The sequence below is a fragment of the Schistocerca serialis genome, chromosome 9 (assembly GCF_023864345.2).
Source record: "Schistocerca serialis cubense isolate TAMUIC-IGC-003099 chromosome 9, iqSchSeri2.2, whole genome shotgun sequence".
NCBI lineage: Eukaryota > Metazoa > Arthropoda > Insecta > Orthoptera > Acrididae > Schistocerca > Schistocerca serialis.
Genome location: NC_064646.1, coordinates 173,698,174 through 173,710,130, shown reverse-complemented (window position 1 = coordinate 173,710,130; position 11,957 = coordinate 173,698,174).

Genomic DNA, 11,957 nt, shown 5'->3' with positions numbered 1-11,957 from the left:
ACGTCTCTTGGGGGCCCCATTGTGTAGCATGTAGCAGGTATACCTCCAATGATGTCTGCACGCCTGCAGCCATTGAGAGAACTTGATGGTTAGGTTTGCCATGCTTTAAAGTGACTTGAAGCCGCGCTTTGTTCCAGCTAGTCAAGAAGGAACTGCAGAAGTTCTCAGACACCGGCTGCAGTCTGGAAATTTTGTGAGATTGTTTGTTACTTGCAGTGTTTTTTAATGGGGCTCGTTTTCATTCATTTTCGTCGTGTGGTATTCGTATTGGCACAGTTATTTTTCAGTCATTTCGCGTGCTGAACTTGCGATGAATTGCGAACGTGATCTGGCATTTAGGAGCGAAAACAGCAGGGAGGACCAGCGATGATTTGTTTTTCGTAACTTGTAAGCAATTACGGAACCTTGGCATAGCCGTTCAATACGGAGTATTAGGCACCCAGATTAGTCATTCTCTACTGCCCTTTAGATTACTCAATGCGTTGTTGGAAAGCGTGTATAGCACACTTATTTTTCTACTATTACCGCTATGTTGACTCAAGTTTCACATGATTTGTGAATCACACGTGTTATGTCCACTGATTGATTAATTCAATGTCTATACAGAGTTATTTGTTTTGTAAATAAGACCGCCTTTTCTTGCTGCAACTTTAATTTATTTCTCCCAGTCGCGTTTCGCCTTTTTTTTACTCTAAGGCGTTTTCAGTGGTATCTAGAAGGATACATTTTTGTTTTGATACGTGTTAGTTTTAAATTATCACACAGTTCACGTCGCGTTTTTCTGTGTAAATAAGTAATTACTTACAATTTGTTGGCATCCTAGTTTCCTCTCATTTGGTCTGGAGGTCGCACAACGACTTTTTTCCGAAACATAAGCACATTTTTATGTTCCGAACTTTTTGTTTCACACTGTTCAACATGTTTATCCTTATTTTTGTGGGGCATTACTACTCTTTTGCCACTAGTTACAATTATTTGTTCAAAAACTGTGCTTTTAAATATGTATAATTTGCGAGCTAACATCCCAAAAATGTTCAGGCTCACATGCGGTTCCTCTTCGTCGAAATGTCTTGGCTCAAACTCTTCTAGGGGATGAACTTCACGTGTCGCATTACACGACCTAAATTAGACACTTGAGACCCTGCGGTTAAATTATCTGTCTGATGGCAAGTTTCCGAAATAAGAGGTTAACCTAACATATAATAACAGTAAATTAACGACCCATAAATGATGTAGGCCACACAGTCGCGGTCTGGTTAGAATAATGTTTATTTAGAAAGCAAACTAAAGTGAAAGTGGTCGTATTCAGAGTTACTGTTACGCTCGAGCGATATCCATTTGACACAGTTCGATCATTCACAATCTCATCGCGAAAGTTAAGAGTTCACATCAGGCGTGTGGCTGTTCAACGCTCAGAGACTAAGTCCCGCGATACCACACAGCGCGAAATTATCTAAGTCGTTTCACTTCCTAGATACCTAAAGGCCAACTGTCCGCTTTCGCGTCTCAATCCGAACTGTCCCCTTTGGTGTCTCCAGCCTAACTGTCCGCTTTCGCGTCTGCACCAGCACTGTACCCCTGCCCGACCCCGGCCGCGTTTCCCACGCGCCGAATATGCTCGTTCAACTGACTAGGGCAGTTCCCATTCCTGAAGCCGTCCATCTGATTGGCTTAGCTTATTCTACACTATTTTACATTTTAACATATTCAAATAGTCAAGGCTTGATCACTTTCACGTTCTAAATAAAGTATCAATAATATCCATTAAATAACAAATGTTACATTCTTTTACATAAAACCAATGCCATTTTTTTCTTAACTTTGAATGTCACGGCTAGTAGCCTTGCATAAATGTGTTTTCTGATAAATAAATAAAGAACGAAAGTATTATGCACTGAACTTGACTACAAATATCCTATTATCTAATGATTCAATAAGGTGTCATGCTGTCATCGTTCAATGTGTTTTGTGTGGAGGAAATGATGATCTGACGCTTAACTGAAAATACTGATAGTTTAAATTTACTATATATTTTATACAAATGAAGTTACAGAGTTGATATTTACAGCATTTGTCATTTTAAAGATGCACCTTGTGATATTCGCTATTTTTGACTTCATTAAAACAGCAAATACGAGTAGTTAATACTTTCAGCCAGAAGGCAAATACTTATTTATAAATAATGATTAATGTATAATGAGGAGTCGCATGGCGACTGTGGAATTTTCTAAATAATGTAATTCGTCGTCTTTGGGCGGCAAACTGAAAAATACGGATAGATATGCGATCCTTCACTATTTTGTTCGCTGGAGAACAAATGAAGCCTTGAGCGGTAAAAAGACTTGTACTGTTTTTCTCAAGTAAGACGGACGCAGATTTGTGGCAGTCTGATCTAATTTTTTACTAAATGTATAAAAACGTGTTATGTCTAAGTTTGAGTGAAGCGTAAAGAACTGTTATAACTTACCGTGACGACGCACGAGCGACTCAAAGAAGACAATGGCCATATAAAAGAGCGCTCAATGGACATGATACGGACATAAAAATCTACCGTCATTGTTGTACTAAGCTTAAGGTACGATATATGTTTTAGTTTATAATAAATATTTGTTCTGGGAATACTGAATCATTTAGCAGTGCTCATTCCTATCATCTCCTCAGTATTATTTTCATTTTAATTATGCACTTTGCTAAGATTACAGACACGGAGATCAGCAGTCCAATGTGCGTGTTACATTGATAAAAAGAAAACTGTTTTATCGTCTTCTTGCATCAGCTTTAATATTGAATTTCCCTTTTGTGTGATGTTACAGTTGTTTTTGCGCCCTTAAGAACTTTCTGGTCCCTTAGGAAATTGTTTTGTCATAACAATAACTTCACAACCGGGTATGATCGTATCTACGATCATGAAGTAATTAGAAAGACGATAATGCGATTTCTTAATCAATAGCACGCTAGTTGTGACTGCCTCAAGCCACGCGAAACTGCAAGTAAAAAGCTATTCACATCTCATAATGCAATATTTTATGATAATGGTCAATCCATGATTCTTACGCCAATTGTGATTGATAAAACAGTAAGCTAAATCTCAATTTCCAACTTTCCATTGAATAACAACATCACTTTTGTTTTGTATCATCACAACCTCTATATGAAATGTCGTTCGTTAAGATCGACTAAAGCGTTCAGATTTTAGCATTCAGGCCTTTGTTACAAAACTTGTCAATTTAACTTTAACAGTAAATAGATATGATCAGTATTCAAGTTTTATTGGCATCACCATGAAATTTTATGAGGGGTAGTAGATTAAAATTACTGTGGCTTCATTCCCTGCATTACTACAGAATTAAATAGTCTCTATAAGTATTTCCCTATATGGCCGATCTTAGGGCCACCATATTTAACACTGCTACGTCTCCTCGGCCACAAACGGCTTCTAATGGGTTTCCCTATGACGTAGGATCTCGTCTGTCTCACTCGCACACTATAGCACAATAGACGCCTGTGAATTTCACCATCTCGTGGCGAATCTGCGCTCTTTCTGGCAAACGGTCCTGGATGACAAGGTTCGTTTCACAATTCCTGAAGGCTGACTCTTTCGGCCATATACTTAGATGAGAGGAAAGTGCTCATTAACTCACAAACTAGTGGCAAAAGAGTAATAGTGGACCACAAAAATAAGGATAATCATGTTGGTCAGTGTGGAAGAATACGTTCGGAATATAAAAATGCGCTTATTGTTTTGTAAATGTAGTTGTAGTGCGACCTCCAGACCAGATGAGAGGAGATGCCAACAAACTGTAAGTAATTACTTATACATACATAATAGAACGCGACGGGAACTTTTTGATAATCTAAAAATAACATACATCAAAACAAAACTGTATCGTCCTGGGCCCTACTGAAGATTCCTTAGAGTAAAAGAAGGGGAAACGCCTTTGGGAGAAATAAATTACAGTTGCAGCAAAGAAAGGTGATTTTATTTACAAAACAAATATTTTTGTCGAGACTCCGTAAAATTTTTGTGTTTTTCTTGTAAAGCATGACGTCCAAGAAAAACACAGAAAAACCAGATGGTACTCTAAGACATAGTATTCACCGAAAGCCGGCACACCCTGATCGGTACCTGCATGCCAAGAGTTGTCATCCAACATACCAACGCATTGGCGTCCATAGGACCCTGATGCGCAGAGCGTACGCTATTCCCAATGCAGACAGTTTAACCCAAGATCTTGCACATTTGAAGGCTGTTTTTAAGGAAAACGGATATTCTGAGAAGCAGATTCCTCGGGCTATGTAGTTCGGACCGTCACCGGAGGTGTATGAAGAGGAGCATAATGGTTCAAATGGCTCTGAGCACTATGGAACTTAACTTCTGAGGTCATCAGTCCCCTAGAACTTAGAACTACTTAAACCCAACTATCCTAAGGACATCACACATCCATGCCCTATCCAAGATTCGAACCTGCGACGGTAGCGGTCGCGCGGTTCCAGACTATAGCGCCTAGAACCGCTCGGCCATTCCGGCCGGCGAAGACGAGGATAGATCGGTGGCCTTTATTCGTAGTGCTAGGGCATATCTTTTAAGACTGGAATAATTTTAAGGAGTTACAACATTAAGATTGTGTTCCTTCCACCTTCCAAGATTAGGGCGCTACTCGGCTCTGTGAAAGATGAACTGGGGCTTAGGAAGCCTAGTATATATAAAATTCCGTGTCAGGATGGGAAGGCTTACATCGGCCGTTCGATTCGCACAGTTCATGACAGGTGAGCGGAACATCGCCGTCATACAAGGCTACAACCACCGGAAAAATCAGTGGTACCAGAACATTGCTTAAACGAGGCACACGGTATGGAATCTGGCGAAACTACGATAGTTGTCAGCCCTTCTGGTTTTTGGAACAGTTTTTGTAAAGAGGCAACTGAAATACGGTTTTCGGATAATTTGATTAACAGAAACAATGAGTTTCCTCTTAGCAAGACATAGAACCTGCACTGTTCCGCATCAAAACAGAACGTTCTTCCGTGTGGCCAGTCCTAGTGTTCGAAAATCATCTCTGAGTGCGATATATCGTTGCCGCCGGTGTTCTACTAAGGGTGGCGCCAGCTGCCCAGTCTTGGAGCGCAGCAACCGGGATGGACGTTGCAAGCGCCGTCTACGGTACGGAGGTTTATAAAGGACGTCGATTTGCAGCCTAGGCATGAGTTCTCAGCGAGACTCAGCAGCAGCGGCAGCGTTCTCCTGAAGATGGTGAACAGATTTATCGCCGAAATATTGAATCGAGCTGATTTCAGCACCCGGCAGCAAACGCGAAGAGAATTTCAAGTCAAATATTTCTGTGCTTGCTGCGGAGGATGGTCACGCAGACACACTTTTTCTATACAGTGTATCCACTCAAACTTGGTTTTACTATTTACTGAGCTTTACTTACATAATTCTGTCCGTTTTGTGGTGTAAAGTCATATTGCTCGTACCTGTTGCGAGTAGTCCCTTTGCCTAGCCACTGACTGTTAGTTACGCAAACCCATCAAACAGCTCAGTTTTTATACACCTTTCCCACATTAATACTGATTAACAACCCGTTCTCTTGCGTGCATAATTTTCAGCTTATGAAAGGTAGGTTTTTATGCTGATTAGAGAAGTGTAGTGCAGATTTTCTGCAGCGTGTATGTGCTCATGTCTCTGAGAAATTACTTCTAACAAGCATAGTATTAATGCCGTCAGCAGTTCTCATTATCATATAGAGAATTTGTCTCCCGAACGACATCGCTATAAAAATTGCTTTAGAGAGATATTAACAATAATTCTGTCCGAGGAAACCATCCCGTTGCACCGTGTTTGGCTGTACACTGACCACAGCTACACTCTGTAGTTTTGATAGGATTTTACGAGTGTTTTCACACTGTTTGATGTTCATTTGTACAAATTACCCTGCAAGTTACCTGCTGCAACGTTTATTGTAAGTGTACTCTACAGGAATTATTTCTGTACCTTAATTTCGAAGTCAGATTGCGTTATAGAACTTTGTTATTTGGCCATTAATACAACAAATCGTAGCTTCAATAAGTCGGATTTTGGTCTAACTGCTTACCTTTAACTGCTTATCTTAACGGATCTGTTCTTAACACAGAAGGCAGCTTTCAAGCCCTGCTTGCACCCCATGAGAAAAGCTGTCCTCAGCACTTCTACCAGCCACCTGTAGGAAATGAGGATGGCTCATAACCCAAGCGACCAGTGTCATTGGTGTCGACTGAGCCAACAGCTTGCAGATTACTACAGCCTCCACCTTCGATAGCTGCAGGCAGAGCTTCAGCCACATCTCGAACTAGTCCCCAGTAGGCATGAAGAGCATACTCTGAATTTTTTTTCCAGCCTTGGGCACTATTTTCCCAAAGGTCTGCATAGTGCTCCTAACGTTGGAGCTCTTGATACCTAGCAAACTCATCCACATCTTTTTCGTGCTAGGGCCCTTCTGAAAAAGCGATCACGTGTTGATTCGCTGGATGAATTGGCTGGGCCAAGGCGATATTTGAGGTGCCTCATGCGATGCGTCAGTTTCTCTGCTGTCGCTAAACCATGAAGCAACAGCCGTCAGAAGGTTGACATGGCCAACGACGTTAAGTGTTCGCGAACTACGACCAGCTCCTCCTGTGTCTGCTCACAGTAAATACACTCCCTATATATCCTTATACTAGAATTCAAATGAAAATAAAAAGGAGCTCTATTGTATTTTAGAAACAGTTTACGCATTTGCACTCCAAGACTTCTTAAAGTCAAAAACGCGAGCTACAGCAATGAGACTGCAGCTGACACTAATTCACTGCACGGCATGGTTCATAATTTACGTCCTACATTCAGAGGTCTGTCAACCAACCCCTCGATTTCTTGAGCTCCCTGTAGCTCCATGACATTGTTTTACCATATATTATTAATTTCAGTCGGCCAGTCTCAAGAATAGGATGCAGAAATGTTGAATAACCTTTTCCTGTCCCCACGAATAGCATACCATGGCAAAGAGCTGCTCCTGTCAATAATCTTCAAAAGTTTATTTTAAACAGCTGCTGGGTAAATCACAAGTCCTTAGAGCTACATAGTGGGCCCAAATAACAACTAATGTAGCAGCATTACAAGGAGACAGCCCATCAGCCGAAGTGATGTCTAATAGAAAGGATGTCACATGCAGCTGGGCTACACGAAATAATTTTTATCTCGATGTTGGACAAAGACCTCTTCCCACAGGTAATTGAAACTAAATTTTGTATCCGCATTATCAAGATATTGGGCCAAGAGCAGCTACTAGTAATGATTTGTCACAACACCGGCTTCCCTTTTTATGCTTCATTAAAATGCACTTGATCTTATATTAGTGCAACGTCTCGATTTTCAGCATCTTACACATCATTTTTAAAGTCATAACTTGGCAACAAGTGAATGTTACATTTTACGTCCACTGCTAATCTACTTATTTACTTATTTGTACTCGGAAATTCTCGTTAGGCATAAACTACGTTCGCAAAAAGAAAAAAACAAAAAAAACAAAAAAACGGCGTTTTCAACTTTTTCCGGGTCAGGGCGCTGGGCAGTATCTAACAGTTGTTGACATCAATTTTATTCGTAAATAAATAAGCTGTACTTAACGTTCATAATTAATTAAATACTAGCCTAAGGTTGTGATGATGATGTTTGGTTTGTGGAGCGCTCAATTGCGCGGTTATCAGCGCCCTACAAATTCCGGATCTTTACTCAGTCAAGTCTCGCCACTTTTATGAATGCTGATGAAATGATGAGGACAATACAAACACCCAGTCCCCGGGCGGAGAAAATCCAAAACCCGGCCGGGAATCGAACCCGTGACCCAGGGCTGAAGATGTGCTTATTCCTAATTGCAGCATTACTACACAATATTATACCGCACGAAATCCATGAATATCAATATGTTACCTGACTGACTGGCGATGGTTATCGGAGAAGTAACTGACGCTGGCAGTTTTTGGAAGATATAGTGCGATATTTCTTTATCAATTTTATGTTTCCATCCATGTGTACATTCAAAAATTTTAAACTTTTCTTCTGTTCACGAATTATGTTTATTCATACAAAACTATATATGTCAGTGGTGCTTCAGAAGAGAACGAGCTCTACCTTTTTGGAGTTTGAAGTAAGCCCATTATTGACCAAAAACAATTAATAACTCTCAAACACGTTTTTCTATTTTCTCTGTTGATACTTGTATGCTTGGCTTAACAACTGAACTTGTGTACTTGTACCATCCACAAAAAGAGACCATTGTACATAAAGATAAAATAGAATGGTTGATTGTTCAAGTGGAGCAAGAACGGTAGAGGACCCACAATCGAGCATTATGGAAACCCCCTGTAATATTATTAAGTGGTTTTGTAAATCATTATAACTATCTAGAATAACTTTCTAGGTCCTTTCTTTTGATAATAAATACAAGTAACTGTTAACAAAGAAATGGATGAACTGTGTTTCCATATGGACGTAACGGGATATTTACTTGACTTAACGAATAAGTCGCAGGACTTCTCAATAGCGACAATTTACTTCATAATTTTATTACTACCTTACAAAACATAGAATTATCTGATTAATTACGACGACTTAACGGTGGTTGGTTAAGTATCGCATTTCTGTATATGCGAAAAAAAACACTATTGAGTTCATTACCTTCTCCCCATTAGTTGTAAAACTGTGACTGTGAAAAGGAGACAACCAACACCCGCCCCCATCTCCCCCAAATTAAAAGAGGACTTTTAAATGTGTGTAATTACTGGTCTCTCTTCCTCGATATTCTTGTGTTCTGAGTGGGTATACTTGAGATATTTTCTTGTTGTTCTTAGTGGGAGATGTGACGCTTATGCGATGGTGGCCTTTACAAAAGATATCGGTGTCGGCATTGCACAGAGAATAATAACCTCTGTAGCATGACTGGTACACATGGCTTCTCGAAGCTGTATCAGCTCAGGTACATTTTATTTCAAATACAAGGCAGACAGTTCAGAGTGTTGGGTGCTATTCTGGGGCGGTTCCCAGGTCCTGCCGGCGTATTCTGTTGCTGTGGTTTCTGGGAGATACGCCCCATGTACCCATTGGAGAAATATCAAGTATCTATTCAGCGTGGGTGTCAACAACAATCCTGCGTTTCATTTCCGATTTCTGTATAGTTCTGTGTAATATCTCTCCTACATACTTCGATGCTTCGTCAACCAGTAGGCAAAGAGGGTTTACATTTGATACTAACCTTAGAAATCGTCTACGCATATTTTATGTCAAATCATGGAAACTTTTGCAGCTTTTCTCTCTATTTTCATGCTCTGAGATACATGTACGTTTGTCACATTGGCTACAAGCTTCCTAGCGTCCCTCTAAAAAGAGTTTGGAATGAGTGCAGAGAATTTGTCATTATTGTCATACGTTTCCGTGGAAACGTCCGACGCCGACTATCATTTGCTTCCTGGTTGTCGTCTTGTGCTGACTGTGCTGTCGGAAGAGGTGAGTGCCGCTTTTTGCTGTAGTTACGAGGTGCTAGTTTGATTCTCAGAATACGTATTCTGAGCAACTCGCATTTATCTGGTTGTTTGTGCGTTTTGAATGCGGGTTATTTCTCCCGTTTATTCGAAAATGAGAGTTGTGTGAATGAGGAATTCTGATTTGTTCTTCTTTCAGTGTTTCTAACGTTGTCAATGAAAGTCTCACATTATTAGTTTCAGTCTTACATGTTAATTTTCTGTGTTTCGGTTTTCCAAGAGTAACATTGCTATAAAATTTCGTGTGGTTATATACTAAGATGGTATCTGTTCTTTCGGACATGTAAGCAGGAGATCCCGGGTTCGGGTCCGGTCGGGGCACACATTTTCACCTGTCCCCGTTGACGTATGTCAACGCCTGTAAGCAGCTAAGGGTGTTCATTTCATTATAATTTCGCGTGGTTTTTAAATTTGAATAAAAGTTCAGCGATTTGTGAAACCAAACTCCATTTGTGCATCCCCTACTTCCTACAACTTCTCCCATGATAGTTGGATGCTTATTTAACAGATACATTGACGGAAAAAATCGCAACAGGACAGAGTTACGCGACGTTAGCGGATGTTGGTAGACGTGTTACGTGTTTCTACATCTGAAAGATGACGTCTATTCAAATAACGTTCGTGAGCGTTAGTTACCTTTGAGAGTGGACGTAACGAGTTGATGTCAGTTGAAAACAACTTTAAGGGTAGTAGAGAGACGGCATTATCATCACCTCACCGAATTTGAATGCGATCGTACAATAGGGCTACGAGATGCTGGATGTTCCTTATACGGTGTTACAGGAGGACCTGCCAGGATTGTAGCGACTGTACATGACTGCTGGCAGCGATGGTCGCAGGAATGTACGGTCGCAAGCAGATCGGATTGAGGACAGCCACGTGGCACTACCGACAGGAAAGACCATCGTGTTCGGCGTATGGTTCTGTCGCATTGCACTGCAGCTATTTGAGCAGCAGTTGGTACCACAGCGAGACAACGAACTGTTACAAATGGGTTACTTAAAGGACATCTCCGTGCCAGCGCCCTGTAGCGCGCATTCCACTGACCCCAAACCACCGCCATTTGTGATGTCAGTGGTTTCAAGCGAGCACACACTGGAGGTTAGGGTAGAGGTCTGTTGTGTTTTCTGATGAAAGCTGGTTCTGCCTCGGTGCCAGTCATGGCCGTATGTTGGTTAGAAGGACTCCAATTGGAGGCTTGCGTTGAACCTCCGGCACAAATTGGGCCTACACTTGGACTTATGGTCTGCGACGCGATTTCGTACGATAGCAGAAGCGCACTATTAATTATCCCACGCACTCTGACTGCAAATGTGTACGTCAGTCTCGTTATTACAAGTTTTGTGCTGCCGTTCATGAACAGCACTCCAAGTGGTATTTTCCAGCATGATAACGCTCGCTCACATGCCGCTGCTTTAACCCAACAGGCTCTATAGAGTGTTCACAACATGTTGTCTTGGTCTGTTCAATCACCAGACCTGTCTCCGATGACCGCATTTAGGACGTCATAGGACGACAACTCCAGCGTCATCCACGGCCAGCATTAATCGTACCTGTATTGACTGACCAAGTGGAACAGGCATCTGTACAGCACAATGCGTGTACGTTTGCAAGGTTGCATTCAACATTCTTCGGGATAAACCGATTATTAATGTACCAGCATTCGACATTTGCAATGGCGTATCTCCCGCTTGCATTAACCTGTGCTTTTGCGATGATAATCACTCAAATATGTCACCTAGGTAAATGTATTCCCGAAGTATCGTTACATTAATAATTGTTTAGTGTTGTGATTCTTTCCGTTAGTGCATAATCAAAAATACGGAAAGCTGTTTTTTCCTTGTGATCGTGCTTCCACTGTGCTCAATGGACAAATTATTAATGGAAGTTGTTCAGTGTGGTGACGAGGGTAGCGTTCACAAGTTTTTATTTCGGAGCTCAAACCGTTACTAACGCAGATTAGTTGCAACTGCTTCACCTACAGTGAAAGAACAGAATATAACCCGGTATCAAAACCACGTTCCAGAAATTTTGTTACCTTACTAAGAGCTATGAAACCGAAACTTGTTTATTTCCGTCAAGAAGTACAACGTGCAGTCGTTAAGCCCATTAAGGGAATCACACCTAGTCCATTTGCTTTACACATTTCTCCCACAACTCACGGAGGAACCTGTGCGTATTTTGACACTGAATTATGTCATACGCATCTGCACAATGCTTAGTAACCGCACTGGGATCTTACATGAGATCCGATTATACGTTTTTCCACCTTGCGTCTACCACAAACCGAATAAGATGCAACCATTTTCATGAAAACAAGTGACTACTACCTCCGCGTGCGCGCGCGCGCGTGTGCGTGTGCGTGTGTGTGTGTGTGTGTGTGTGTTTGTTTGAAGCTTACGGGTGCT